The sequence below is a fragment of the Haliotis rubra genome, unplaced genomic scaffold (assembly GCF_003918875.1).
Source record: "Haliotis rubra isolate DU_JTF1 unplaced genomic scaffold, ASM391887v1 Scf64, whole genome shotgun sequence".
In the NCBI taxonomy this organism is placed as follows: domain Eukaryota; kingdom Metazoa; phylum Mollusca; class Gastropoda; order Lepetellida; family Haliotidae; genus Haliotis; species Haliotis rubra.
This window is the reverse complement of record NW_025767346.1, coordinates 1,284,426-1,311,199: the sequence shown is the minus strand read 5'-3', so window position 1 is coordinate 1,311,199 and position 26,774 is coordinate 1,284,426. Positions and strand designations below refer to the sequence as shown.

The window sequence follows — 26,774 nt, the reverse complement described above, 5'->3', positions numbered from 1 at the left end:
TTCTACTGCTGCTAGTAATAGTATAACTACTGCCCCCTACTACCACTTCGACTACTACTACTACGACTACTACTGTTGCTACTGCTACTACAATTACTGCTTCTACTACCACGACGACCCCTACCACCACCACTACTACTACTACTATTACTACCACAACGACTCCTAAAAACACTACTACTACTACCGCCACGACGAACCGCTACTACTACTATTACTACTACCACCACGACTCCTACCGCCACCACTACTACTACTACTAGTACTACCACGACGACTCCTACCACCACCACTACTACTACTACTACTACCGCTACTACTACTACTATTACTACTACTAACACCACGACTCCTACCACCACTACTACTACTACTACTACCGCTACTACTACTACTGTTACTACTACAAACACCACGACTCCTACCGCCACCACTACTACTACCACTACTACTACCACGACGACTCCTACCACCACTACCGCTACTACTGCTACTACTACTACTACTACTACCACTACAACGCGAATACTACTACCACCACCACTACTACATGTGCTCTCGCCGGTTATGGAAACCACACATGATCTTGCCAGTAACGAAACCAGGTCTGAACAAAAGAAACACAACAATCAGCCAAAACTACAAGATTGCAAGTTGTGCACGTGATTACAATAATTACATTGATGTACGTGCCCACAAACACCAATCATTCAACCATTCACAGGAATCTGTGAGGGATGAAAAAATATTTTGTTCAAGTGATCAACATTTGTTTCAAGCACGCACCTCTTCGTGTAAGGACCCGTGAAGGTCCGGGTTAGAATATTGATCTTCAGCAACCCATCCTTGTCGTAAGAGGCGACTAACGGGATCGGGTGGTCAGGCTCGCTGACTTGGTTGACACATGTCATCGGTTCCCAATTGCGCAGATTGATGCTCATGCTATTGATCACTGGATTGTCTGGTCCAGGCTCGATTATTTCCAGACCGCCACCGTATAGCTGGAATATTGCTGAGTGCGGCACAAACTAAATTCACTCACTTCGTGTAAGGACATTGTTTCATCGGCTGTTTCCTCAGTAATCCCACATGTTTACCAACCATTTCACTTGTCGGAAACATAAAAATCATAACTAAACATATTCGGCTAAGAGGATGACAACACAAAAGTTACAGACCATTATACATCAAAGCACCTCCGAATGTCTTCGGGCAATAGCAGTGATTAAACAATGAACGGCGCGGCAATGTTTCTGTGCAAAACATTCGGAACACTTACCTGGCGAGCGTTCATTGAAAGTATCTGTTTGTCTGTATTCACTCCCTTGCATGTCAGTTCACTTAGTGCTTCTTTAAAACACGGACTTTAAACATGAATTACGTGAATGACGAACGGACGTGTGACAGTACCAATTCACAGATCGCCTGACTTAAAAAGGTAAGGAACTACCCGACATCCGGGACCTTGAACCAGAACAGCACTGAAGTTCGAGCCGATTGATCCAACTGCTAGACAACAGCAAATGATGTTTGCTCGATACGGGCGCAACCGTCTGTGTCACTAGCCCAGATTCTTCATCCATATGATCAATTGATGGATGGCTAAGGTTAAAGCCTGTTCCTCGGATGAATTGCTGTATTATTCGAAGTTTCTCTTAATTAAACGTATGCAGGAAGGAAGCGGCTCACGTTTGGGCAATAACGTACAATTGTGTCATATTTTTAATGCTCTCGTGGTTGTGCCTTCAATCGTGGGTCCTTTGTACGTTCGATGTACAATTATCCACTATCTTCTTAACGCCATTGTGTTAGCTGCATTACGACATAGTCAGCATCACTGTGACAGGTTGTGTCTCGGGAAAGCGAAATCTGGACCAAACCTCCTCAATTTAAGTGTCTTTCGCGGGAACGGTCAAGCAACACTGAACACTGAAGTTAACGTTCCCGGGGCATGTTCTCATTTCGCCTACATCCCAATTCGCCTACAGTCTTAAAACAACATTTCATGGTCTGTTGACTGTTGATTACGCAATGGTAAACTAGTGGCACCCCTATGATCTTAAAGTGGACTCTTCTAGTTAAAGTAGTCGAAGGACAAAAATACATTTTTTAAAGAATTTATTTCTGTTATTTGTCTGTTATTAGGCGAATAGAGACTAAACCGTTCCCGGGACTCTCAATACACAAGAAAAAGAAAGAAATGTAAGTCGTCGTCTGATACCGTAGTCATGGTAGAAAGGTAACTCTGACCTGCGCTTTTGACATTTTGATAAAGAAAAATGCAGAGAGCTCTTGGTATAGGGCATTTCAATCTCAGTTTATCTCAGTTAACAGGCTTCAAAACTAAAATATTTAATCTTTAATTATCTTAATTGTTTGATCCAGAGGTACAGATAAGCTGCGAATCTGCGTAAATTACGCAAACATTTATGTGAAAACTCAATTCCTTTCAAATCTATTGCGTACAAGTACGCTTGAATTTTTGTAAATACTCAATATATTTGATCTAACATGCGTACTGGAAAATTCAGCAAACCTACTAGAATTTGAAGTAAGCAGACCCATGTGCTACAGATGGAGGTTACTGAGGATAGATAGAATAACTGAGTCACAGTCAGTAACATCGCCATATACAGTGAGCAATATTACGGCATGGTCAGCAACATCATGACATGGTCAGTAACATAACGACATGGTCAGCAACATCACGACATAGTCAGCAACATTAACACATAGCCAGCATAGCCAACAGCTTTGTCAGCAATATAATGATGAGGTGAGCTGAGGTGAAATTGGGTTTTACGTCGTGCCTGATAATATTTCGCTCATATGACGACGTGCATGCGTGTGTATGTGTATGTGTGGCTGCTTGTACTAACCCAGACTGAAGCTGGTTTTATAGTGCTAGCCCACTGAGATACCATGCAGCAGTTAAGCATGAATACCCCACTCAGACACATTATACTGACTCCGAGCCGACCAGTCCTTGTTGTACCCATTAATGCCGAGCGCCAGGCAGGGACCAACAAGTACCATATTTTAACGTCTTTTGGTATGACGCGGTCGGGGATCGAACTCGCGACCTTCCGCTCTCCGGGCGAACGCTCTAACCACACCACGGAGGCGGTCAATATAATGATGAAGTGAAATGAATGAATGAGTGAGTGAGTGAGTTTAGTTTCACTCCGCACTCAGCAATATTCTAGCTATATGGTGGTGGTCTGCATATAATCGAATCTGGACTAGACAAACCGGTGATCAACAGCATGAGCATCGATCTACGCAATTGGGATACGATGACATGTGTCAACCAAGTCAGCGAGCCTGACCACCCGACCCCGTTAATCGCCTCTTACGACAAGCATGGGTTACTGAAGATCAATTCTAACCCGGATCTTCACGGGTCTCATCGCAATAGAAAGGCAGGATATTTAAAAAACCCAACATGTCACAGTTATGACACATTCGAAATTAAGTCGGAATATATTTCGACATCATTGAAGGCATCTTGTCTAAAGGTATCTTGTCTAAAGGTATATCAAATATGTCACTCTACAAAACAAATCCAAATGGAGACCAGAACATTTTATCCTCTTATGTGTGGGAAAGAGACCAAGTGTGCGTGCGTGCGTGCGTCTATATTTTGTATGTGTGTTTGTGAGGTGTGTGTGTGTGTGTGTGTGTGTGTGTGTTTGTGTGTAGGTGCGTGTGCAACTGCCTTCGCAGGCCATGGGGATCGAACCGCTGACCACCCTCAGGCAAGCTGGCTTGGTTTACCGTATGTGCCATCGTACACAGAGAGCTTGGAATATTACTCCTTATATCAATCACTGGATCCACGTTCGACTGCAATATAGCTGCATTATTGCGACGTAAAACAATACTTAAGCAAAACGACCCGTGAAGGCCCGGGTTAGAATATTGGCCTTCAGTAACCCATGCTTGTCGCAAGAGGCGACTAACGGGACCGGTTGGTCAGGCTCGCTGACTTAGTTGACACATGTCATCGGTTCCCAATTGCGCAGATCGATGCTCATGTTGTTGATCCCTGGATTGTCTGGTCCACACTCGATTGTTTACAGACCGCCGCCATATAGCTGGAATATTGCTTAGTGCGGCGTAAAACTAAACTCACTCACTCATTCGCTTAAATAAAACAAATTTCATCCGTGACTAACTCGTACACTTTACAGTTTCTCGCAATGCTTAACTTGGTAAAAGGAGCGCAAGTCCAAAACTAACGCCAGGCAATCTATAAAACGAAGCTTCTGAGCAACGCAGTTTTTGTCAAGTTAACCTTCTATCTCGGTCGGGCAAAATAGGTTCGTTATAATCACCGCATCGAAAGTACATTTCTGTCAATTCTCTGCCATGCTGTATGAAAAAAAAACAGACAAGAAATGACAGTCTGTTTCTTATTGCCAATTCAATCCCTATTCTTAGAAATTCCGCAGCGCCCAGCGAAAACGTAATTGAATCAGGGGTTTTATCCAAGAATGTCACCATAGGATTTTGGTCGTACCTAAGATTAGTGCCAAGTGTGCGAGAGGACCTCTCAGTGTTAGTACTTCGAATGAAAATCGGAATTTCAAGGAAGTCGGGGCACGGGGATATGTTGGGGAAGCGACAGCGAATCAAATCAAGCTCTGCTGGATTACACGTAGAAGACCGAGGCGGTCATGTTTTACCAATTCCAGACTCGAGTTCATCACGCGCTCTTCGCCCCATTGCTCTGACGGGCGTTTTGGGCAACCGATATGGACATTAGACGCCTTGTTCAGATGGACGGAAGTCAGAAGCGCATGTTTGCTAGCATGTGCCACGTTCTTGATAGCCGGCACTGGCTACCACTCACGAACATGGTATTAAAGCGATCCGTGATGGCACAAGTACTGTTATTGAGACTACTTTTAGCTTTTTATCGTTTACGAAGTTTACCGTTGGGACCTATTTCGCGCTGGGGGGAATGGCCTGGCATGCCATATAACAAGTCAGTCTTGTTGGGTTTTTTCTCTCTTCTAAATTAAGTATCTGAGCGAGATGTAAATTTGAAAGAGGTAATAGCCGAACTCGGTTGTGGTGACGTTATCATCAAGCCTTGGTTTGAATGTTGGCAATTCTACGTGAAGAGCGAAGTTCAGTTAGTCGACTGTAAATCTTGACATTCCAGTCGAGTTATGATAAAGGTAAAAATAAAAAAATATTAGACAAACGTTTAGTCTCTGAATACATATATATTATAATTTTAACTGTAACAAATAATCCCATTTAAGTGAAAAGGAGCCCCAGTGAGGTGGGGGATTCAGACCTTGATGAAATCTAGACTTGCTTCATTTACGGCTTCAGCATAGCAGGGAGAACTAGGCAGTAGGAAAAATAATGTGGTTCAGGGACTGTGAGACAGGCTATAAAAATATATAATATATTAATGATGATGATGATGATGATGATGATGATGATGATGATGATGATGATGATGGTGGTGGTGTTGATGAGTACTTACGGTCACACTGAACAATAATTTAAGAATAAAAATATGATAAACAAGCACCGTGGTAGTAAGATGAAAAACTAATAAAAAAACTCATTTAAGCCGTGTAGATGCTTGTCGTAAGAAGCGACTAACGGGATCGGGTGGTCACATGGTTGACACATGTCATCGCATCCCAGCTGTGTAGATCGATGCTCATGCTGCTGATCGCTGGATTGTTTGGTCCAGACTCGATTATTTACAGTGAGTGAGTTAAGATTTACGCCACGCCTAGCAATATTCCAGCTATTTGGCGACGGTCTGTTAATAATCGAATCTGGACCAGACAATCCAGTAATAAACAGCATGGACTCTGATCTACGCAATAGTGAAACGATGACATGTGTCAACCAAGCCAGCCAGCCTGACCACCCGATCCCGTTAGTCGCCTCTTACGACAAGCATGGGTTAATGAAGATCAATTCTAACTAGGATCTTCACGGGTCACCATGAGTGAAAGGATCATTCTATATTGAAACACTCAACGTTAAATTGACAACAGGATCCGATCGCCTTACGCCAGATACACTTACCCTTTCTTTTATATCTGAGACTGTTGACTATAGTTTCTCTATTGATGCAGTAATTAAATAATTCTATAGCATCTCAGGCCAGTATTCGATTTAAATGAATGTAATTCACATCGTTGTAAATTACAGAAAGGGATACCATTCATGTTTCCATCTTAAGTAAATTATCGGTTCTTGCTCTGTATAAACTCGACAAAATGTTTAGGAACGCATCGTAACTACGTTACGCATTTACGTAGAATATCAGAAAATTCTTTTGTGTAGTATCAAATGTACTTGAAATGTAACAGTTATTAAAGGCAAGAAAACGGGTAAAGCTCGCCATGCCATTTAAACACATCACGGATGATAATAAAGACGTCGAAAGTTCTTAGATATTCGTAAATACCTCTTTAAACGTATCCCTACTTAAGTTACAATCGCGAATGTTTCCATAAAATTCACTTCAAAAGTTTCGCTCCGTTTATTAATTCAATTGGCCCCTGTAGACGATATACAGGGATGAACGAAATAAGACCGAAAGAAAAATTGTGTTAGTTGATTTTTTTGTTTTGATAATCGTTCTGATATTGACGTTGAACACACATTGGTGTGAGGACGTTGCTCTGTAACGCTAGAAACATTACCACCTCAAGGTCATTGGTGATTCTGAGGCAAGCTTTTCAGATCAAAAGATAGGGCGAAATCAATGATCTGTCAATCAACTCACCGAAATCGACATGAGTTCGCCGTAGCTTTAGGGTCGATTATACTATTATTTTCGTCTTCAAAAAGGTTGATAAATTCTGATCTACTTCCGTTTGTAAAATCATAAATTTCGTTAACCCAAGAAAGTGGAGGACAAAAACGATTGCAGCTCAACTAAGAGCAAGCAATTGAGTTTCGTTGTTCCACTTTGAAAGGAGCATGACCCAAGGCACGGGAAATTAAAAATATCTGAGGATATTCAAAAAGCTAGGGTATTGATTGGCGGTACTTGTTTTACAATTAACAATTGCAGCAGAGGAGGGCAGGTTTTGTGTTCCTCGTAGCCGACGGCGGGTTCTTACGACTCCGACAACAAAAGATGGACAAACTCCTCATCTTTGAGAACAATCTGCTTTGTCTGTGGTCATGAAGGAATAGGACAGAAAACATTCTGCAACGATAATTTTCCTACAATAGAATGCCCTCAACCTGTGAACATTTCATACCGAATATCCACATATTATTATTAAGTAACTTTTAGAGATGTTACTTGCTTGAGGCAATACGTGTTTCGCATTGGGCTGGTAATATTATTGATAGTTAGGCTTTCGAATGCATTTTTTTGTAACCTAATCAGAGCTTAATGTTTTAGGGAGGTACACCATGACACAAGCGTTGACCGTTTGACATTTTGGTGGAACCAAGAAGGTCAGAAAGGGATCATAATCCGGAATATTGTGATTCGGTGCGTCGACCTGATGTTTGTTTTTTGTTAGTTTGTTGTTTAATGCTGCACTCAGTAATATTCCAGCTATATGGCGGCGGTCTGTAAACAATCGAGTTTGGACCAGACAATCCAGTGATCAACAACATGAGCATCGATCTCCGCTATTGGGATACGATGACATGTGTCAACCAAGTCAGTGAGCCGATCACGATAGTCGACAAGCATCATGGTTTAAGCATGGGTTGCCGAAGATAATTCTTTACCTGGAACTTCAAGCGGGTATATATGGGTGAGTGAGTGAGTTGGGTTTTACGCCGCTTTTAGCAATATTCCAGCAATATCACGGCGGGGGACACCATAAATGGGCTTCACACATTTTACCCATGTGGGGAATCGAACCCTGGTCTTCGGCGTGACGAGGGAACACTTTAACCACTAGGCTACCCTACCACCTCCCGAGAGTAAAGAAGCAGATGAAACTAACTTGATAAAAAGTCATAAACGATCTAACATTTCGTGATCTTTTGGGGGCGGTGGGGTAGCTTGGTGGTTAAAGCGTTCGCTCGTCACGCCGAAGGCCAGAGTTCGATTCCCCACATGGGTACAATGTGTGAAGCCCATTTCTTGTGTCCCCCGCCGTGATATTGCTGGAATATTGCTAGAAGCGGCGTAAAACAATACTCACTCGTGATCCCTTTTCCAGAGAAACAATACAATATTGAAAGTGCACAGGGAAACAGATTGAACGGCAAAACACACCAACCTTGAGAAAAACCTTCACTGGTGTTGTGACTATGAAAAATGCCAATATAGAAAATAACATCCACCACTGAATTACTATTATGTGCGACAAAAAGCACTATTCTGTTTGAGGCACGATATAGATTTTCAGCAGCTGTCATAATTAAAGTTTCGTTTTCATTAAAAAACAGATGGTGTCCTTCAAAATAATTACTTTCAGACATATGACACCAGTGTCAAACAGGTCGATCCAACATGTCGATAAGGAACATTGATAATATGCAGCAGCAAATGTGCACGAGAAAGGAACTGGGGTTGAATTTTTTTTTAAATAAATGAAAAAGATCCGACGCTGATATAACACGAGATATGGAATTGTTGAGATATTCCTTGGTGGACGGGTTTTGTTGTAACAAGTGAGTGAGTATGGTTTTACGCCGCTTCTAGCAATATCCCAGCAATATCAGGGCGGGGGACACCAGAAATGGGCTTCACACATTGTACCAATATGGGGAATCGAACCCGGCTCTTCGGCGTGACGAGCGAACGCTTTAACCACTCGGCTACCCCACCGCCCTTCATCACATCCACGGTTACACGTTGTGGCGTGGCGACCACAGTTCCAAACGGTGTCAAACCAAAACTCGGTCACTCTCGCAATAAAAAACCCAGAGTAAATCCCGCCCACGAGCACCACACTCCGACAAAGCAACTCAATCTCATAATTACTAAAAACAATAGAACCCACTTTAAACACAAATCACAAGCTTTAGGAAGAGAAGTATCACATTACAGCCGATGCCAAATGTTGATTCTGCGAATAATGGCTGTTTGTGTTTTAATTTACTTTTAATCTGACAAGAAACCACACATGAAAGCGTCTGATCACAAATGTTTCTTTCTGTAGTGGAACGATTTAATAGCTTAATGCAGCGCATCCCCTGCTGCCGATGAGGCTTGTTTCCTCAGATCTGAATCAGTTTGTTTATAGCTAATAGAAAGCCGCCACCGGATTCGCCACACAATACATTCACGTTCTCGCGGAGGGTAGAACATGATAAAACATGATAAAACATGCCGTGCGCGTGATGAGATAAAACGAAATATATCCGCAAGCGGTGGTGTACCCTTTGAAGATAACTGCAGTCTTTACAAGATGTCATATTTGTGTCGTTGGACCTCCAGGGATATGTTTAGTAAATCATATTACTGTGAATTGCAGTAAAGTAGGATGTTGTAGAATTAGCTGGGGTACTTCATAGTGTCGGGATAGGCAGCTGTTGTAATGATGTGGCATATGTTGCAGCTGGTGTGTGGGTTCGCGATTACAGCTGTGGCAGATACGAGAATAAGAGATGTATGAATAAAGAAACGATATCAATAGAATGGTGAAGGTCAAGATAAATCAACAACTTTCCGTTACCGCTCGGTGGTTGTTTGGTTTGACGAGAATCGTTATAAGGGGGTCGGATTTACGAGGTTGTGGACTAAAGGGACAAGAATAACGCGGGATCGGACTAATTAGATAGTGAACTAAATTACTGCTGTGGATTAACGGGATATGTAATAAGGGAGTTCGGAATAGCGAGGTTATGATCTAACGGAATCCGGAATAACGGAGGTTGGGACTAATTTGGCTGCTTAGAACCAGGATCCGGAACAACGGTTCTTCGGATTCATGACGCTTGGCACTAACCGACTTCGGACTATCAGAATCCGAAATAACGAGAATCGGACAACATGTTTTCCGAAAAACGGAATTCGTGTGGAGAGAGAGAGAGAGAGAGAGAGAGAGAGAGAGAGAGAGAGAGAGAGAGAGAGAGAGAGAGAGAGAGAGAGAGAGAGAGAGAGAGAGAGAGAGAGAGAGAGAGATAATATGTGCGACTGTGTGAGAGTGAGTGTGAGAGTGTATGTGTGAGAGAGAGTGAGTGTGTGTGTCTGTATGTGTGTGTGTGATGTTGGTTGTAGTTCTGGCTCGAGATTACAGCTGCACCATATACAGTGGAAGCCCTGTAAACCGGCATTGGTTGGGACCGGCAAAAAATGCCGGTATAGAGGACGTGCCGGTTTGGAGATCTTTTCTTAAATTAACTAGTCTCTACCGGGACCAAATTCTAGTGCCGATATTGAGAGCATGCCGGATTAGAGGGCTACCGGTTTAGAGGGCTTCCACTGTACAAGAATAAGAGATGTAGTATAATAAAGCAAAGATATTTTAAAAAAAGGGTACAGGTCAGCGAGTGTTGTGTGCATGTGTGTGTACGTTTGTGTGTGCTAGTGGTAGTGGCTCGCGATTACAGATGCACCAGATACAAGCATGAGAGATGCATGATACGATATCAAAATATATAACTGGTGTTGGCCACTCTAAATCAACAACGTTTCTTTACAGCTCTGTGTGTGTGTTATGAGTGTGTGTTTTTTGTTTTGTTTTTTTGTTTGCTTGTTTGTTTGTGTGTGTGAAGAATAAATTCAATATGGCTGAAGAAACGATATTAAACAACTACAAAAACTAGTGTAGGTCAGTTTAAATCAATACCCTTCCGTTACAGCAGGGGGTTGGTAGAGGTGGGGTGGATGTTTGCTTTGTGTGTGCGTGCGTGCGCGCGTGCGTGCGTGGAGTACAGTTATGACTGATTGAGTTTCATAGTGTTGCAGTGAAGCACATTGTTACAGTTCAATATGGGGAGGACCCGTGAAGATCCGGGTTAGAATGAACCTTCAGTAACCCATGCTTGTCGTAAGAGGCGACTAACGGGATCGGGTGGTCAGGCTCGCTGGCTTGGTTTACACATGCCATCGGTTCCCAATTGCGCAGATCGATGCTCATGCTGTTGATCACTGGATTGTCTGGTCCAGACTCGATTGTTTACTGACCGCCGCCATATAGCTGGAATATTGCTGAGTGCGGCGTAAAACTAAACTCCCTCACTCAATATGGGGAGGTTGGTGAGGGTGTCGTTAGGGGTGACCGTATATTCTATGACGACGCAGTCCAGTATCCACATCTACGCCTAAAGCGAACATGAGACTATTGTCTTGAGTCCGAATCCTTCGCCAACATTGTGGTTCTACGTATATCAGCGCCATAACGGTGCTTGTGGGTTTCACAAAAAATGGTAAACGTCCAAGACCGCCATCACTTCGGGCACCGAGATGCTGTGATGTAAATGGACTACTGGCCAAGAATGTCAGTCCTTTTGGTCCCGGCGGAAATGATTACATCCAATTACTGCTGGTTCCTGAACAAAATTGCACAAGGTGTTCAATGCTGGCGTTTCACACGAGACTTTGCTAGGTGAAGTTGCTATAGACAAGTCCATGTATATTTCAACCGTATAGTCTGACTTGGACAAATCCCACCCTGAAACAATGTACAGCCCACGTTGTTAAATGTGAGTGAGTGGGTGGGTGAGCGGGTGAGAGGGTGAGTGAGTGGTTGACTTTGAGTGGTTGAGTGGTTGATTGAGTGAGTGAGTTTAGTGAAGACCCGGGTTAGAATTGATCTTCAGCAATCCATGCTTGTCGTAAGAGGCGACTAACGAGATCGGCTGGTCAGGCTCGCTGACTTGGTTGATACATGTCATCGTATCCCAGTTGCGCAGATAGATGCTCATGCTGTTGATCACTGGATTGTGTGGTCCAGACTCGATTATATACAGACCGCCGCCATACAGCTGAAATATTGCTGAGTGCGGCGTAAAACTAAACCCAATCACTCACTCACTATACTATACGAAAATCTCAATAATCATAGAACGATCGCAATACTTGGTCAATAATTTGTAAAGATCACAACCCCCCAATATGTAGTTTATTTAAGTCACCCTTAACAGGGGCGGTGGGGTAGCCTAATGGTTAAAGCGTTCGCTCGTGACGCCGAAGACACGGGTTCGATTCCCCACATGGGTACAATATATGAAGTCCTTTTCTGGTATCCTCCGCCGCGATATTGCTGGAATATTGTTAAAAGCGGCGTTAAACTAAACTCACTCACTAACATTGAGTAAACACAGTATATATCTCTTTAACAACGTGTAACCGTGGATGTGATGAAGGGCGGTGGGGTAGCCGAGTGGTTAAAGCGTTCGCTCGTCACGCCTAAGAGCCGGGTTCGATTCCCCATATTGGTACAATATGTGAAGCCCATTTCTGGTGTCCCCGCCATTGCTGTAATATTGCTAAAAACGGCGTAAAACTAAACTCACTCACTCACTCAACCTTAACAATCATTAGTATGCAAAGTATTTGATAAAACGAATTCAGGTCAGACCCCAAAGCAATGGACATTCACCGTTGGAGGTCAAGTACCTCGTAATAAACGCGAACAATAAAAATCACATGAAAAAGGAATGATGGATTAGGTTGACCCTAGGGTAGAATTAACGTGCAATACGATGGCATCGTTTCATCGTCATCCGCCTCAGATGGCCACGTACTCAAAACGACAAAACCGGACCCCGGACTGTGGAACAAGGCCGAATGTGATAAAACTCGAATAAAATAGGCATCCTAAAAAAAGCGGGACATGCCGAATTACAACGTTTATCCGGACGGGACAGTCCGGCTTAACGAGTCGCCGTTACCAGGTAGGTATCATGGCGGCCCCTTGGACCATACAAGTGACTAATCTGTCTCTGTGTTTTGAGTCATTGTTATGGTATCATTCAATTCAAAAAGAGAATTGGATGTTTGGAATGGCCGTTTGGAAAAGATTTCAGGAGTTGGTGAGTGCGTTGCATTTTACACCCTTTTTGAAACAGATGCAGCTGTGTCGCGGAGGGGGACACCATGAAATGGATTTGACACATTATACCCGTTCATGGATTTGAACCTGACTATTCGGTGTCGCGAGGGAACGCTTTAACCACTAGGCTTTTTTACTCACAAGCTGAAATACTGTTAAACAAAAATCACTTCATGGCAACTCGATGGTGTTTGAAGATTGATACCTTCTTGTAATACCTCAATATTTGATAGTATTACGGTTGAGGTTTTGGACCGACGGGATCCATAATAACGCGATATCGAATCAATGAGACGAGATCCGTTATAAGGGGGTCGGATTTACGAGGTTGTGGACTAAAGGAACAAGAATAACGCGGGATCGGACTAATTAGATAGTGAGCTAAATTACTGCTGTGGATTAACGGGATATGTAATAAGGGAGTTCGGAATAGTGGGGTTATGATCGGACTATCAGAACGGAGAATCGGACAACATTCACCGACCTGAGAGAGAGAGAGAGAGAGAGAGAGAGAGAGAGAGAGAGAGAGAGAGAGAGAGAGAGAGAGAGAGAGAGAGAGAGAGAGAGAACAGAGAGATTCAAACGCCTTGTTGTCAATATTTCACAAAGATAATTGCGCAAATTCTCTCAATATACAACCGCAGCTATAATTTAATCCCTAACACGACTACCATATCTCGTAACTTTCTGCTAACCGCCATAACACACACAAGACGATTAAAAACCATGCCGAGTTAATGTGCCTGTCAATATTTTCATAACAGTACCGGCTATGAAACACAAGTCGAGGCTGGTTGCATCATCGGTACCCCCTTGGAGACAAATCACAAGGTTAATCCTACCATAAATCATACGTTATTCCATCGCAGTTCCCAAAGACATTAGCAACGAAGCCAAGTTGGCCGCCGGATCAAACTGCGTGCTTCATCTCAGTTCCTTGGTTCTGACATGCGGGGGATTAAGGAAATTCCAATAATGGTAGCTCTATGATTTGGCCTCGGAAAGATGTACCACCGACCTGTCCAACATTTCAAAGGGGATGGTTGTAATTACCCAAAATGCATTGCAAACGTCGAATGACATGTTTATCTAAAATGAATTTACTTTGAGAAAGAGCAGAAATAAAGAATGGAATTAATCTCCAAGAGAGGGAAGTATGTTTTTTTTCTTTTTCTTGGAGCAAAATTTGTGTGATTACAAATGGCCAGGAATCCTATAATCTACCAGGAAGCTATTTTAACGATTCTTCAGCAGCGGGACTTATGAGAAAGCATATAAAGAAATTTATGCTTGGAGAATTTTGTTTGAAATTGAAATCAAACGTCAAATTTGATTTTGGATCTTAGGAAACAGTTGGATATTTAGAAGTAAAAAGCAGAGAAGGATTTTTATTTAGAGTTAATACAAAAGCGACATTTTATGCTGTTATTGACTGACAATACACTTGACGTGAGTCGAGGCCTGTCAAACATCAACAGTAACATTGGATTTGTATGACTGTCTGAGCACCGATAAAGTTCTCCAAGGATGAGGATGCGCCAAAACAGATAGGAGACAAAAGGAAAATCTTTTCAAAGAACGATACATACACCGTAGACTCACGTTTACATATATTTGCATTGATCGATGGAAAAGGAATTAAATGTGTCTTGAAAGAGTCTTCATTTAGAAATTTCCAAATAATCTGAGACTACTTCCCTCGAACATATCGTGCTCATATGCTACTTCTCAACTACGTCACTTGGTCATATACGAATTTCCGTACGTCACTTGGTCATATACTATTTTCCGAACAACGCCATTGGTCATATATTTCCCCACCACGCCACTTGGTCATATATTTCCCTACCACGCCACTTGGTCATATATTTCCCTACCACGCCACTTGGTCATATATTTCCCTACCACGCCACTTGGTCATATATTTCCCCACCACGCCACTTGGTCATATATTTCCTTACCACGCCACTTGGTCATATATTTCCCTACCACGCAACTTGGTCATATAATATTGGCCTACCACGTCACTTGGTCATATATGTCCCTTCCATGCCACTTAGTCATATATTTTCCCCACCACGCCACTTGGTCATATATTTTTACGTATTAAATTTGCCTACCACATCACTTGACCATATATTTGCCTACCACGTCACTTGGTTATATAGTCTTTCCCAACCACGGCACTTGGTCAAAAATATTAAATTTGCCTACCACGTCACTTGACCATATATGTCCCTACTACGTCACTTGGTTACATAGTATTTCCTACGACGTGACTTGATCACATAGTATTTCCAACCACGTCACTTGGTCATATAGTATTTCCCTACCACGCCACATGATCATATATTTCCCTACCACCTCACTAGGCCATGTACTATTTACCTACCACGTATCATGACGTGTAAGTATAATATTTTACTACTTCTTCACAATGCGAGTACCGTTTAACATGGTTAGATACTATTTCCCCAGTCTGACCGGTCAATATTTCCACTGAACTGTTGTATGATGCCTGTGACGTGACTTGAATATATACTGTTTCATTGTACTCACCTCAGATACTATTGCCCTATCATGTCACAGGAGATAATATTTCTTTGTAATGTTTGAATTACCTTTTCCCTGTTATGTCATAATAAGATACTATTTCTCATGTTTTACCCGATCATTGACCATTTCCCTGCCACTTCACAAGATTGTTACACAATCAGGAACTATGTTCCTGCAGTGTCACACGACCAGCTAATCATCTTTAAAGTGGATGACCAGCTTCTACTTTCCTGCAATGTCTTATGATCAGATACTATTTTCCTGCAATGACATGTGATCAGATGCTATTTTCCTGCAATTTGTATGATCAGACACTATTTTCCTGCAATGACATGTGATCAGATACTATTTTCCTGCAATGTCTTATGATCAGACACTATTTTCCTGCAATGACATGTGATCAGATACTATTTTCCTGCAATGTCTTATGATCAGACACTATTTTCCTGCAATGACATGTGACCAGATACTATTCTTCTGCAATGTCTTATGATCAGACACTATTTTCCTGCAATGACATGTGATCAGATACTATTTGCCTGCAATGTCTTATGATCAGACACTATTTTCCTGCAATGACATGTGATTAAATACTATTTTCCTGCAGTGCCTTATGATCAGCTACTATTTTCCTGCAATGACATGTGATCAGATGATAATTTCCTGCAATGGCTTATGATAAGACACTATTTTCCTGCAATGACATGTGATCAGATGCTATTTTCCAGCAATGTCTTAGGATCAGATACTATTTTCTTAGAATGTTATATAATCAGCTACTATTTTGCTGTTATGTCAGATGATCAGATACTATTTTCCTGCATTGTCATATGACCAGTTACTAATTTTTGCAAATGTCTCATCTTCAGCTACTATTTTCCTGTAATGCCATGTCATCAGATATATCTTGTCTGCAACGTAACATGATCAGATAATTTATTCCTGCAATGCCAGATGATCAGATATTAAATCCCTGCAAAGTCATATGATCAGCTATTAAATCCCTGCAATACCAGATGATCAGATATTAAATCCCTGCAATGTCATATGATCAGCTATTAAATCCCTGCAATACCAGATGATCAGATATTAAATCCCTGCAATGTCATATGATCAGCTACAACTTTGCTTCAAAGCCTCATGAACAGATTCCCTGTTCCCTGTTCATAGTTCCCCGATGATCAGATACTATTTCCCTTCTACGTCACATGACCATACACTACCTCCCTACATGACTTCACTGTCGACTGAAGAGCATGGCTTTTACACACTGATTTGTTGAAGCCTTTCTGGAATTATTTTGTCTCGAACTCGCATGATTGACTCGTCTCCTCAGACTCGCTACAGCGATGGTGCACTTCATGCCGTCCTCAAACACAGCCAGAAATACACCCCGTGCAAATCATCAAGTACTGGGTGTTGAATGAAGGCAGAACGCTGAACGCCAATTTGGAAAGTGAGTTATGCAAGAAAACTTCCTCTTGCTAATTTTATTTCAACTTTAGGCTTTCTAACCCTTCCCAGTTTGTTATTACATTACGTTTGCAAGAATCTGTCAAATCATTTCTCATTGGATTCTCCCCCAGAAAATGCCCACTTCACATTGATTTTACGTCGGGTTTACACGCAATAAATAAAGAATTCAACGAGTTATTACATTATACGTGTCTGAGGGGTGTTTTAGTACGCCGGAATATCAACACCGGTGAGATAGACTTGAACTGGAGGAGAGAGCCACTTCCTCCTACATGTTAACATATACCGATCAACTGATGATAATTTGAGGTACATGGCATTGTCACGCTTGTACGATTTATCGTCAAATGAATTGAAGGGCCTGGCTAATCTGATTGCTTTTAAAAAACAGCACGAGGTGGAGAAAAATGGAAGAAACGTATTAATAAAAATGTTCGTACGTGGTGAGATGTCCAAGAGATTTCCTGGACTCCGTCTCATTTAACGAAGTTGTTTAACCAATCAGACTGCAGGACACATTTAAAGAGAAGTTGCCTGTGTTTATACCGCGTTATAACGCGTCACGTGTCCTGTGTTTGCCACATGTTAACATAAACACATGTATCGCATGTGTTTACTCCAAGTAAACATTAAAGAGATACATACTGTACTTACTCCATGTTAACAGAACAGAGATACATACTGTACTTACTCCATGTTAACATTAAAGATATACATACTGTACGTACTCCATGTTAACAGTAAAGATGTTAACAGTAATATACATACTGTACTTACTCCATGTTAACAGTAAACACTTACTTTATGTTGATATGTCATGTGTTTACTCCATGTTAACTAAAGAGATACACTGTACTTACTCCATGTTAACAGTAAAGAGATACATACTGTATACTCCAGTGTTAACATGTTAACAGTAAAGATATACATACTGTACTTACTCCATGTTAACAGTAAAGAGATACATACTACTGTACTTACTCCATGTTAACAGTAAAGAGATATGTCATGTACTTACTCCATGTTAACAGTACATTCTGTATTCTTACTTTATGTTAACAGTAAAGTGATACATACTACTGTATTTACTCCATGTTAACAGTAAAGTGATATGTACGTACTGTACTTACTCCATGTTAACACTGATACATACTACTGTTTACTCCATGTTAAATGTTAACTAAAGAATATACATGATTAAAGAGTACTTACTTACTCCATGTTAACAGTAAAGTGATATGTCATGTGTTTACTCAATGTTATACATTAAAAGAAGATATGTCATGTGTTATTTACTTAAAGTGATATGTCACGTGTTTACTCAATGTTAACATAAAAAAGATATATATACATGCACGTATTCCATGTGTTTACTCTATGTGAACGTTAAAGAGATATGTTCTGTGTTTACTCAATGTTAACACTGAAGACAGATGTCCTGTATTTACTCAAAATGAACATTAAAGAGATACATCGTGTGCTTACTCCATGTAAACAATAAAGAGATGTAGCCGGTGTTTACTCAACGTTAACATCAAATAGCTATGTCAAGTGTTTACTCAATGTTAACATTAAAGAGATACCTCATGTTTACTCCATGTTAACATTAAAGAGACACCTGCTGTTTACTCCGTGCGAATAATAAAGAGATAATTCATGTTCTTAATCCATGTTAACGTTGAAGAGATATATCATGTGTTAACTCTCCGTGAACATTAAAGAGATATATACTGTGTTTACTCAATGTTAGTGAGTGAGTGAGTTTAGTTTTACGCCGCTTTTAGCAATATTCCAACAATATCACAGCGGGGGACACCAGAAATGGGCTTCACACATTGTACCCATGTGGGGAATCGAACCCGGGCCTTTGGCGTGATGAGCGAACGCTTTAACCACTAGGCTATCCCACCGCCCATTACTCAATGTTCACATCAAAGAGATATTTGTTTGTGTTTACTCCATGTTAACATTATAGAGATATATCCGATGTACTTCGTGTTAACGTTAAAGAGATACCTCATGTGTTAACTCCATGTTAACTCCCAAGAGATGTCACCTGCGTTTACGTCGTGTTAACCTCAAAGAATAATATCCTTTCTAGATGTTTCTCGTGTTTACCAAATTTGAATAAATAGGTTAGTGTCGTGTTTATAAACTATTAATAGTAACGAGATGTCCCGAGTGAGTGAGTGAGTATAGTTTTACGCCGCTTTTAGCAATATTCCAACAATATCACAGCGGGGGACACCAGAAATGGGCTTCACACATTGTACCCATGTGGGGAATCGAACCCGGGCCTTTGGCGTGATGAGCCAACGCTTTAACCACTAGGCTACCCAACCGCCCCGGATATTAAAGAGATGCATATCGTGCTTACAGCCTTTCAATAAACAGCAATGTTTCACTTGCTTTTCTAATATTGACATCAAAGTGTCAACCTCAGGAAAAAGTTTTGCTCTTAACATTTGTCATCATAAATTAGGATTGTTATCGCAATTGTCATCTTCTACCGAAATCAATCCTCATTGCCAACATACTTGAATTTCACTGAAAAGTAATGCATTAACATAAACTCTCGTGCAAATGTAGCTCTCTTGATGTTTCTTCCCTAATCACCAGAAAATTAAGCCATTAGTGAATTAGACCTCTTTAGGTAAGTCAGTTAGCATCGATCGGGAGTAAAACAATAGCTGATAATCTCGCCATCGGGGTAAGGTATCTATGAGCCTGTTTCCTAGCAACCCATTGAGATTTCTATAATTTATCATTAACAGCCCTTTTGGTTGTTTGGTTAACATATGTACCTGCATGCATGATTACGTGAATCAAGATGCGTGACTAGTATATCGTGTCAAACTCAAAATTACCTTTTTTTTATCTGAAACACTAAAACCTCTTTTACGAGGTATTGCAGAGCATTGAAATAAACAGCTGTCATTAACGTTGATTTGTGGTTCTGTATGATCCAGCACATAGTTGTTTTCCTATTCATAGGGGCGGTGGGGTAGCTTAGTGGTTAAAGCGTTGGCTCTTCACGCCGAAGACCTGGGTTCGAATCCCCACATGGGTACAATGCGTGAAGCCCATTTCTGTTGTCCCCCGCCGTGATGTTGCTGGAATATTGCTAAAAGCGGCGTAAAACCAAACTCACTCACTCACTCACCTATTCATAAATCCACATGTTGGGCGTGCCAGCTGTGATTAGGGCATGTTGCTTTTTGATGTAGGTCGATGAAGGTTAAAAGAAATTCGGCTCATGAGAAGAATTAACATGATCGATCAGGGCGAACACGGTACCATGGATATGTAGCACAAAATACCATTGACGAATGGTAATACAGTGATTGTTGTTGAGACGTTTCATAATAAGCATCAAAGACAAGTATTGTATAAAGCATCAAGGAGACCGAGCTTTTCATTTGTTAAAACTCAGCTGATTCTGCACTTGACTACATTCGTTGGAGTGAGTGAGTTTGGTTTAACGCCGCTTCAGCAATATTCCAGCAATATAGGGCGGGGGACACCAGAAATGGGTTTCACACATTGTACCCATGTGGGGAATCGAACCCGGGTCTTTGGCGCGACAGACCAACGCTTTAACCACAAGGCTACCCAACCGCCCTTACACATTAGTAGATTGATGGTTGACAGGTTAAAGTTCCATTCTACCAGTCAAATATGTCGACATCTTCTATGACTAACCACCACTGTCTTAGAACTTGTCTCCTTCTCAACTGACAAGCTAAAGTTCCATTCTACGAATCAAATTTGAGGACAATTTCTACGGGTACCATCACGACATAAAGTAATTGTCGAGAGCATGCCAGCTGACTAAAACTCATAAACCAGTTGTTTCCATTTCAGCTATATTTACTCTGAAGTCAGATGGAACCCAAACTGCCTCGGCAGGAATGTGGGCAGACTCGGTCTTTGAAGATAGGTAATTTTGAAAGAACCAAATAAATTCATGGTGGGACGTTTGAGGACAACCTGGACTTACGTTGTTGGCTTCTGCATGGTAGATAGATAGATAGATAGATAGATAGATAGATAGATAGATAGATAGATAGATAGATAGAGTGAGTGAGTGAGTGAGTGAGTGAGTGAGTGAGTGAGCGAGCGAGCGAGTGAGTGAGTGAGTGGTGAGTGAGTGAGTGAGTGAGAGGAGTGTGAGTGAGTGAGCGAGCGAGTGAGGTGAGTGAGTGAGTGAGTGAGTGCGTTGAGTTAGTGAGTATGGTTTTACGCCGCTTTTAGCAATATTCCAGCAATATCATGGCGGGGAACACCAGAAATGGGCTTCACACATTGTACCCATATGGGGAATCGAACCCGGGTCCTCGGCGTGACGAGTAAACGCTTTAACCACATGGCAGAGGTTTGAGTGAAATGACACGGTCCAGGTTCAGTGAGACACAGAAGGACGTATGTACATGAGCAGTCAGTCTTGCTCCAAATACTCTTAAAGACTAATTCAAATCCTAGGATGCAACGGACGAGCAGAAGCAAGTCACATGGAAGTCATTTAATTACTGGCATGGAAGAGTAATAAAACATATCATTAGGAAATCGATTTTGGTTTCAGCATAACTGACATACGTTTTTAAAAATAACTTGTTATAGAGATATGTTTATGTGAAAATCGATTTTAAAATTGCCTGTTGACGGACATGTTTATTCGCGAGCAGTTGTGTTTAGTTGTGTTTTTTAATCATGGCGATCTTCACGGTGGAAGCGGAACTAAAATGATTAAAGTGACTGACAGATTTTTGAACAAATGGCTGATAAAGTGTAATACCACACAGAACAGAAGTTGAGTGAATGAGGGAGTGAGTGAGGATGGTTTTTCGCCTCTTTTTAGCAATATTCCAGCAACATCACGGCGGGGACACCAGAAATAGGCTTCACACATTGTACCCATGTGGGCAATCAGACCCAGGTCATCGGCGTGACGAGCGAACGCTTTAACCACTAAGCTACCCCACCGCCCCTTAACTGGAATGAAAGGTGTACAGTCAAATATCCGGGTGCTTTATCTTCGCTCACTTTGTGATGTTAAAATAAATGGTTTATATGAGTAGTTGGTGTTAATTCCGTCTAACATCGGAAATGTCACCAGCTGTTCGTAAAAGAGGGTTAGCATATCCCCTCTGGCGGTAACACCTGTCACACATGTTAAAATATTGATTGCATATAGCACTCGCTTAGCAACAAGTTCATACAAATTATGTATATAGTCAAACGTTCGTAATGATGAATGTCTGGATTAGAAATGTCCACATTAAAGGTTTTATTGTTTAAGGCCACTGTCAAGGGTTCTGATCCCCAAAGCGTTCGTAACGTTAGTGAGTGAGTGAGTTTAGTTTGACGCCGCACTCAGCAATATTCCAGCTATATGGCGGTGGTCTGTAAATTATCGAGTTTGGACCAGACAATCCAGTGATCAGCAGAATGAGCATCGATGTGCCTAAAGTGGGAACCGATGACATGTGTCAACCAAGAGAGCGAGCCTGACCACCCGACCCCGTTTGCCGCCTCTTACGACAAGCATGGGTTACTGAAGGTTCATTCTAACCCGGACCTTCACGGGTCCGTTCGTAAAATTAAGCGCTGTCGTAAGTATATAGTGTATTAGGGCTTACTAATGTCGTAGTGGTGTTACGAACGTTCCGTGGATCCTGGGTCCTTATTTTCGAAACGTTCTTAGCTTTGATCGTAGCCAATGTGTTAAGAATGGGCTTAAGAAGTTCGTAGGGCTACGAACGTTTCGAGAATAGCTAGCCTGGACTAACAGCGTGAAAATACATTCGGTTAAAACTTCAATGGTCGAAGATCTTGTCATGAGGATCTTAAACGAAACATGTTTCACCTTGTGAAGGTATACTTTCGTCACATCAACGGTGTGAACGAAATGCCAGGCTGCTAGGCATTGTGTCAGCATTATCCCAATTTTGACTTATGGTTGTGTGAGAATTACGCCAGCAAAGCATTATGCGAGCATCATTCACGTTTTTTCCTCAACGTAAAATTATGGCAACGTTGCTGCACGTATTATGCCAACGTCACAATTGTGTTTTATGACAACGTGGTATCAGCTGTGGTATAATATCTGTCAATCTTTTGTAAGCATTGCATCATTGTGAAAATGTGGTATGACAACGTCGCTGTGATATCAAATTTTGTCAATGTTTTGTAAGGATTACATCTACCCCTTTGCAAGAACTATGCATCTGTCAGCACAGTCATAATATCAATGTTGCTGTAAGTATTATGTCCATGTTTTTTTAAGAATCAATAAACGTTTTGCAAGGAATATTTCTACAACGTGTATCATGTGAACGATGTGTATTACGCCACATCTGGCGCGCATTATAGACATGTTATGACAAAGAGTATATCAACGTTGTGTAAACGTTATGTCAAGCATGTGTGATTAATATGTCAGCATGGTATATATATGATGTCAAAATAGGGTAACTATAAACTATGAAATAATTAATGTACATGTTTTACATCAACATTATGTAAGCATTATATGCTTTGTGAAGGTAATTGATATACATTGCATTTACATAGTTCAACATGCATATAAAAGATTCCATGAAAACTGCATATGGCAAAGTAAACCTGTCGTCAGTAATCAAACCGATCCTGATAAAATCATCCTCGGGTTTAAATCGAACACCACGCCAGCCAGGCAAAAGAAAGTTACTTCAACATCTAATTTGCCATTACTGTATCGTGTATTAAGAAAATACTTACCTCAGCAATTATTCCCAGACTACATAACGAATTCCATCTGAAAAAAAGAAAAATATTTTAGTATGCAATACGTAATCCTTTGTTCAAGGGGCGATGGGGTAGTCTTGTGGTTAAAGCGTTCGCTCGTCACGCCGAAGACCCTGGTTCGATTCCCCACATGGGTACAATGTGTGAAGCGCATTTCTGGTGTCCCCCGCCGTGATATTGCTGGAATATTGCTAAAAGCGGCGTAAAACTAAACTCACACTCCTTTGTCCAACGTTTATCCCATTACAGAGTTGTCGTGATATTACAAGACATTTTAAGGGTATCACAAGATACTGCTTACGGGTAACAGAACATTGTTATTGAACACGGGTATTGTCGGCAATTATTGACAGGTATGGGAGCGTTACTTCCTGGCATTACAAAACGTTACTTCCGGGTTTAAAAAGACACAACTTCTCTGAATTAAAGAAGATTACATTTGGGTATTACAAATCAATTCTACACTCTGTTTATTCCAAGAGCATACTAAATATATCGGATATAGGTTGGTCGACAATATGTTATATGAAATATCGAACGTCAGTGCAAAAGAATATCTAGGCCTTCATCAGAAACAAATTCCGTTTGTTGTGAAGGGAAAATTAGCTGTGAAATATATTTCGAATAAAATCATATGTCCTAAGTCATTCACAAGCAGCATTAGTGAAATTTCGTAGGGCAAGTCTGTTTCCTTAAATTCTGCACCACAGTGGACTGACTGACTGACTGACTGACTGAATTCCCAAATGAAGATAGCATCAGTGAAACGCATGCGTACACGAATGAATCATTAATAACACATTCGGAAACGACGGAGGCATAAAATGAGTGAGTGAGTGAGAGAGTTTAGGTATACGCCGCTTTTAGCAATATTCCAGCAACATCACGGCGGGGGATAACAGAAATGGGCTTCACACATTGTACCCATGTGGGGATTCGAACCCGGGTCTTCGGCGTGATGAGCCAACGCTTTAACCACTAGGCTACCCCACTGCCCCAGTGGAAGATGAGTGAATAGTGATTATGATGATGATACGAATGATGACAATAATACCATTCATGATCGAAGTACCATCAGCATAGAAGAGACGGTAGAGGCTGAGGCAACATGTACTGAACTTACTGAATTATTGATCATTATTTGTCTTTTTGCGGTCAAGGGGAAAAAATAAATAAATCTGGTTTCAGCACTAAGCACAAAGTCAAAACTAATAACTTCATAGACTACTTATTTAATCAATAACACGGGATTCTGTAAATAACGATGATTTGTGGTAATGTTTACCACCAGATTGCAACACCTGGTAAACTAGACCACAAGTTGACGTGACCGACTTATTCAACATAATGGACACATGAACGTATAAAATATTTGTAGGCAAATTAATACCATTGAATTATTTATAATTTGTTTAATTCGCTCTAATCAAATTTGCTCATCTAATAATGTTATAATGTTGAAATATTAAAGTAGAAATGTTGAACCTAATAGCTTTATGACTGAAATACTGCTTAGCTTAGAAGTACTTCACGCTTTGATTTTAACAGTATAAGCAAACACAGCTTTGATGGATCGTGAGGTGAGCTACAGAACCTGCTGTAACCAACACAAGCAATAGGATGAAAATAGAACAAATCTATCACACATTTGTGTTACGTTGAAGCTAAGAATGTTGAACCTAGAAGCATACGAAGATGCTTGAGGATAAAGGATACCACAGATCTTCCCAAGGGATACAGCACGTGCGGAAGGTCAAAAGGTCAAATATACAAGGGTCAGCTCCAAAATACACCCGAAGACAGAGCACGGCGTCTATGTTCCAGTAAGACAACACGTATGCTGCGAATGCGATCCTTGACGAGCTTGACGAGAATGCCCGCTCTCCACCCACTGATCCTAATATCAAAGGTGCCATGTAACTTGGGACGGGTTATTCAACGCTGTCTAAGAAAATTGATAACTCATTTCGATTCATTGCTCGTTTCCTTGTGGCTCGAAGCACGTTCAAGACGACAGGGTTCGATCATTGTGTGATCAGTTGACAGCGTGTGTCAACAACTCGAGGATAAACTGTAAGTTAAATGTGTTCAGTGGATGGCATAACGCGAGTCCGACTTCAATCGTTAGTTCGTCGATATATCGACTTGAGTGAGAGAACACCTGGTTCATTCCCTTATCATTGTGTGATACCACGGGATGATGATGGGTGATGATGATGATGATGATGATAACGATGATGATGATGGTGATGATGATAACGATGAAGAAGAAGATGATGATGATGGTGATGATGATGATGGGTGATGATGATGATGATGGTGATGATGATAACGATGAAGAAGATGAAGATGATGATGGTGATGGTGATGATCATAATGATCATCATCGTGATTGTTGGTCTTGTTTCAGTTAAAGAGTTGGCGCTGTTTATTATTGGGAGAGGAGTAACCTAGTGGTTGAAGCGTTCGCTCGTGAGGCCGAAGACCCGGGTTCGATTCCCCACTTGGGTACAATGTGTGAAGCCCATTTCTGGTGTCACCCTCCGTGATATTGCTGGAATATTGCTCAAAGCGGCGTAAAACCAAACTCACTCACCCACTATTATTAGGGCATGTCTGGCCCAGTCTTCTGAGGCGTCGCAATTCGCTGTACGGAGTAACGTCCCTTAGGCACACTACAGAACTGTGATGGTTGGTTCAAGTCCAATATTAATGTTGTCTGATTATGTCCAAGGTTTGTTGGCACCTTACCCGTGATCAAGCGTCTCAACAAATTGTTAAACGTGTGACATCTGAGTCACTGAAGGCCTTAGTCCCACATCTACCTGACAAACATCATAAACTCAGAGGCTACTCAACAAGCAGCCCAGACAGACACTGGGCCTTCTCGAACTACCAAGTCGAAGCCACAGGGACGTTTCGGAGGGAGTGAAGACTTCCACCACTGCAGTCATCTGTATTACGCAGTGTGTGAGAAGGGCTGTTTACCTGCCA

The 26,774-nt window shown here is 41.4% G+C and overlaps 1 protein-coding gene across 3 annotated transcripts in view; it reads right to left on the bottom strand.

The window, feature by feature from the left end:
• The window catches only part of LOC124256799 (D(2) dopamine receptor-like), a 515,592-nt gene that overhangs the window by 56,138 nt on the left and 432,680 nt on the right, over positions 1-26,774 (bottom strand). For all 3 annotated transcript variants that reach the window (XM_046690756.1, XM_046690758.1, XM_046690757.1), the window contains one exon: positions 23,754-23,790. The gene's annotated coding sequence lies outside the window, so the exon portion shown is untranslated. The remainder of the gene's footprint in view (positions 1-23,753; positions 23,791-26,774) is intronic.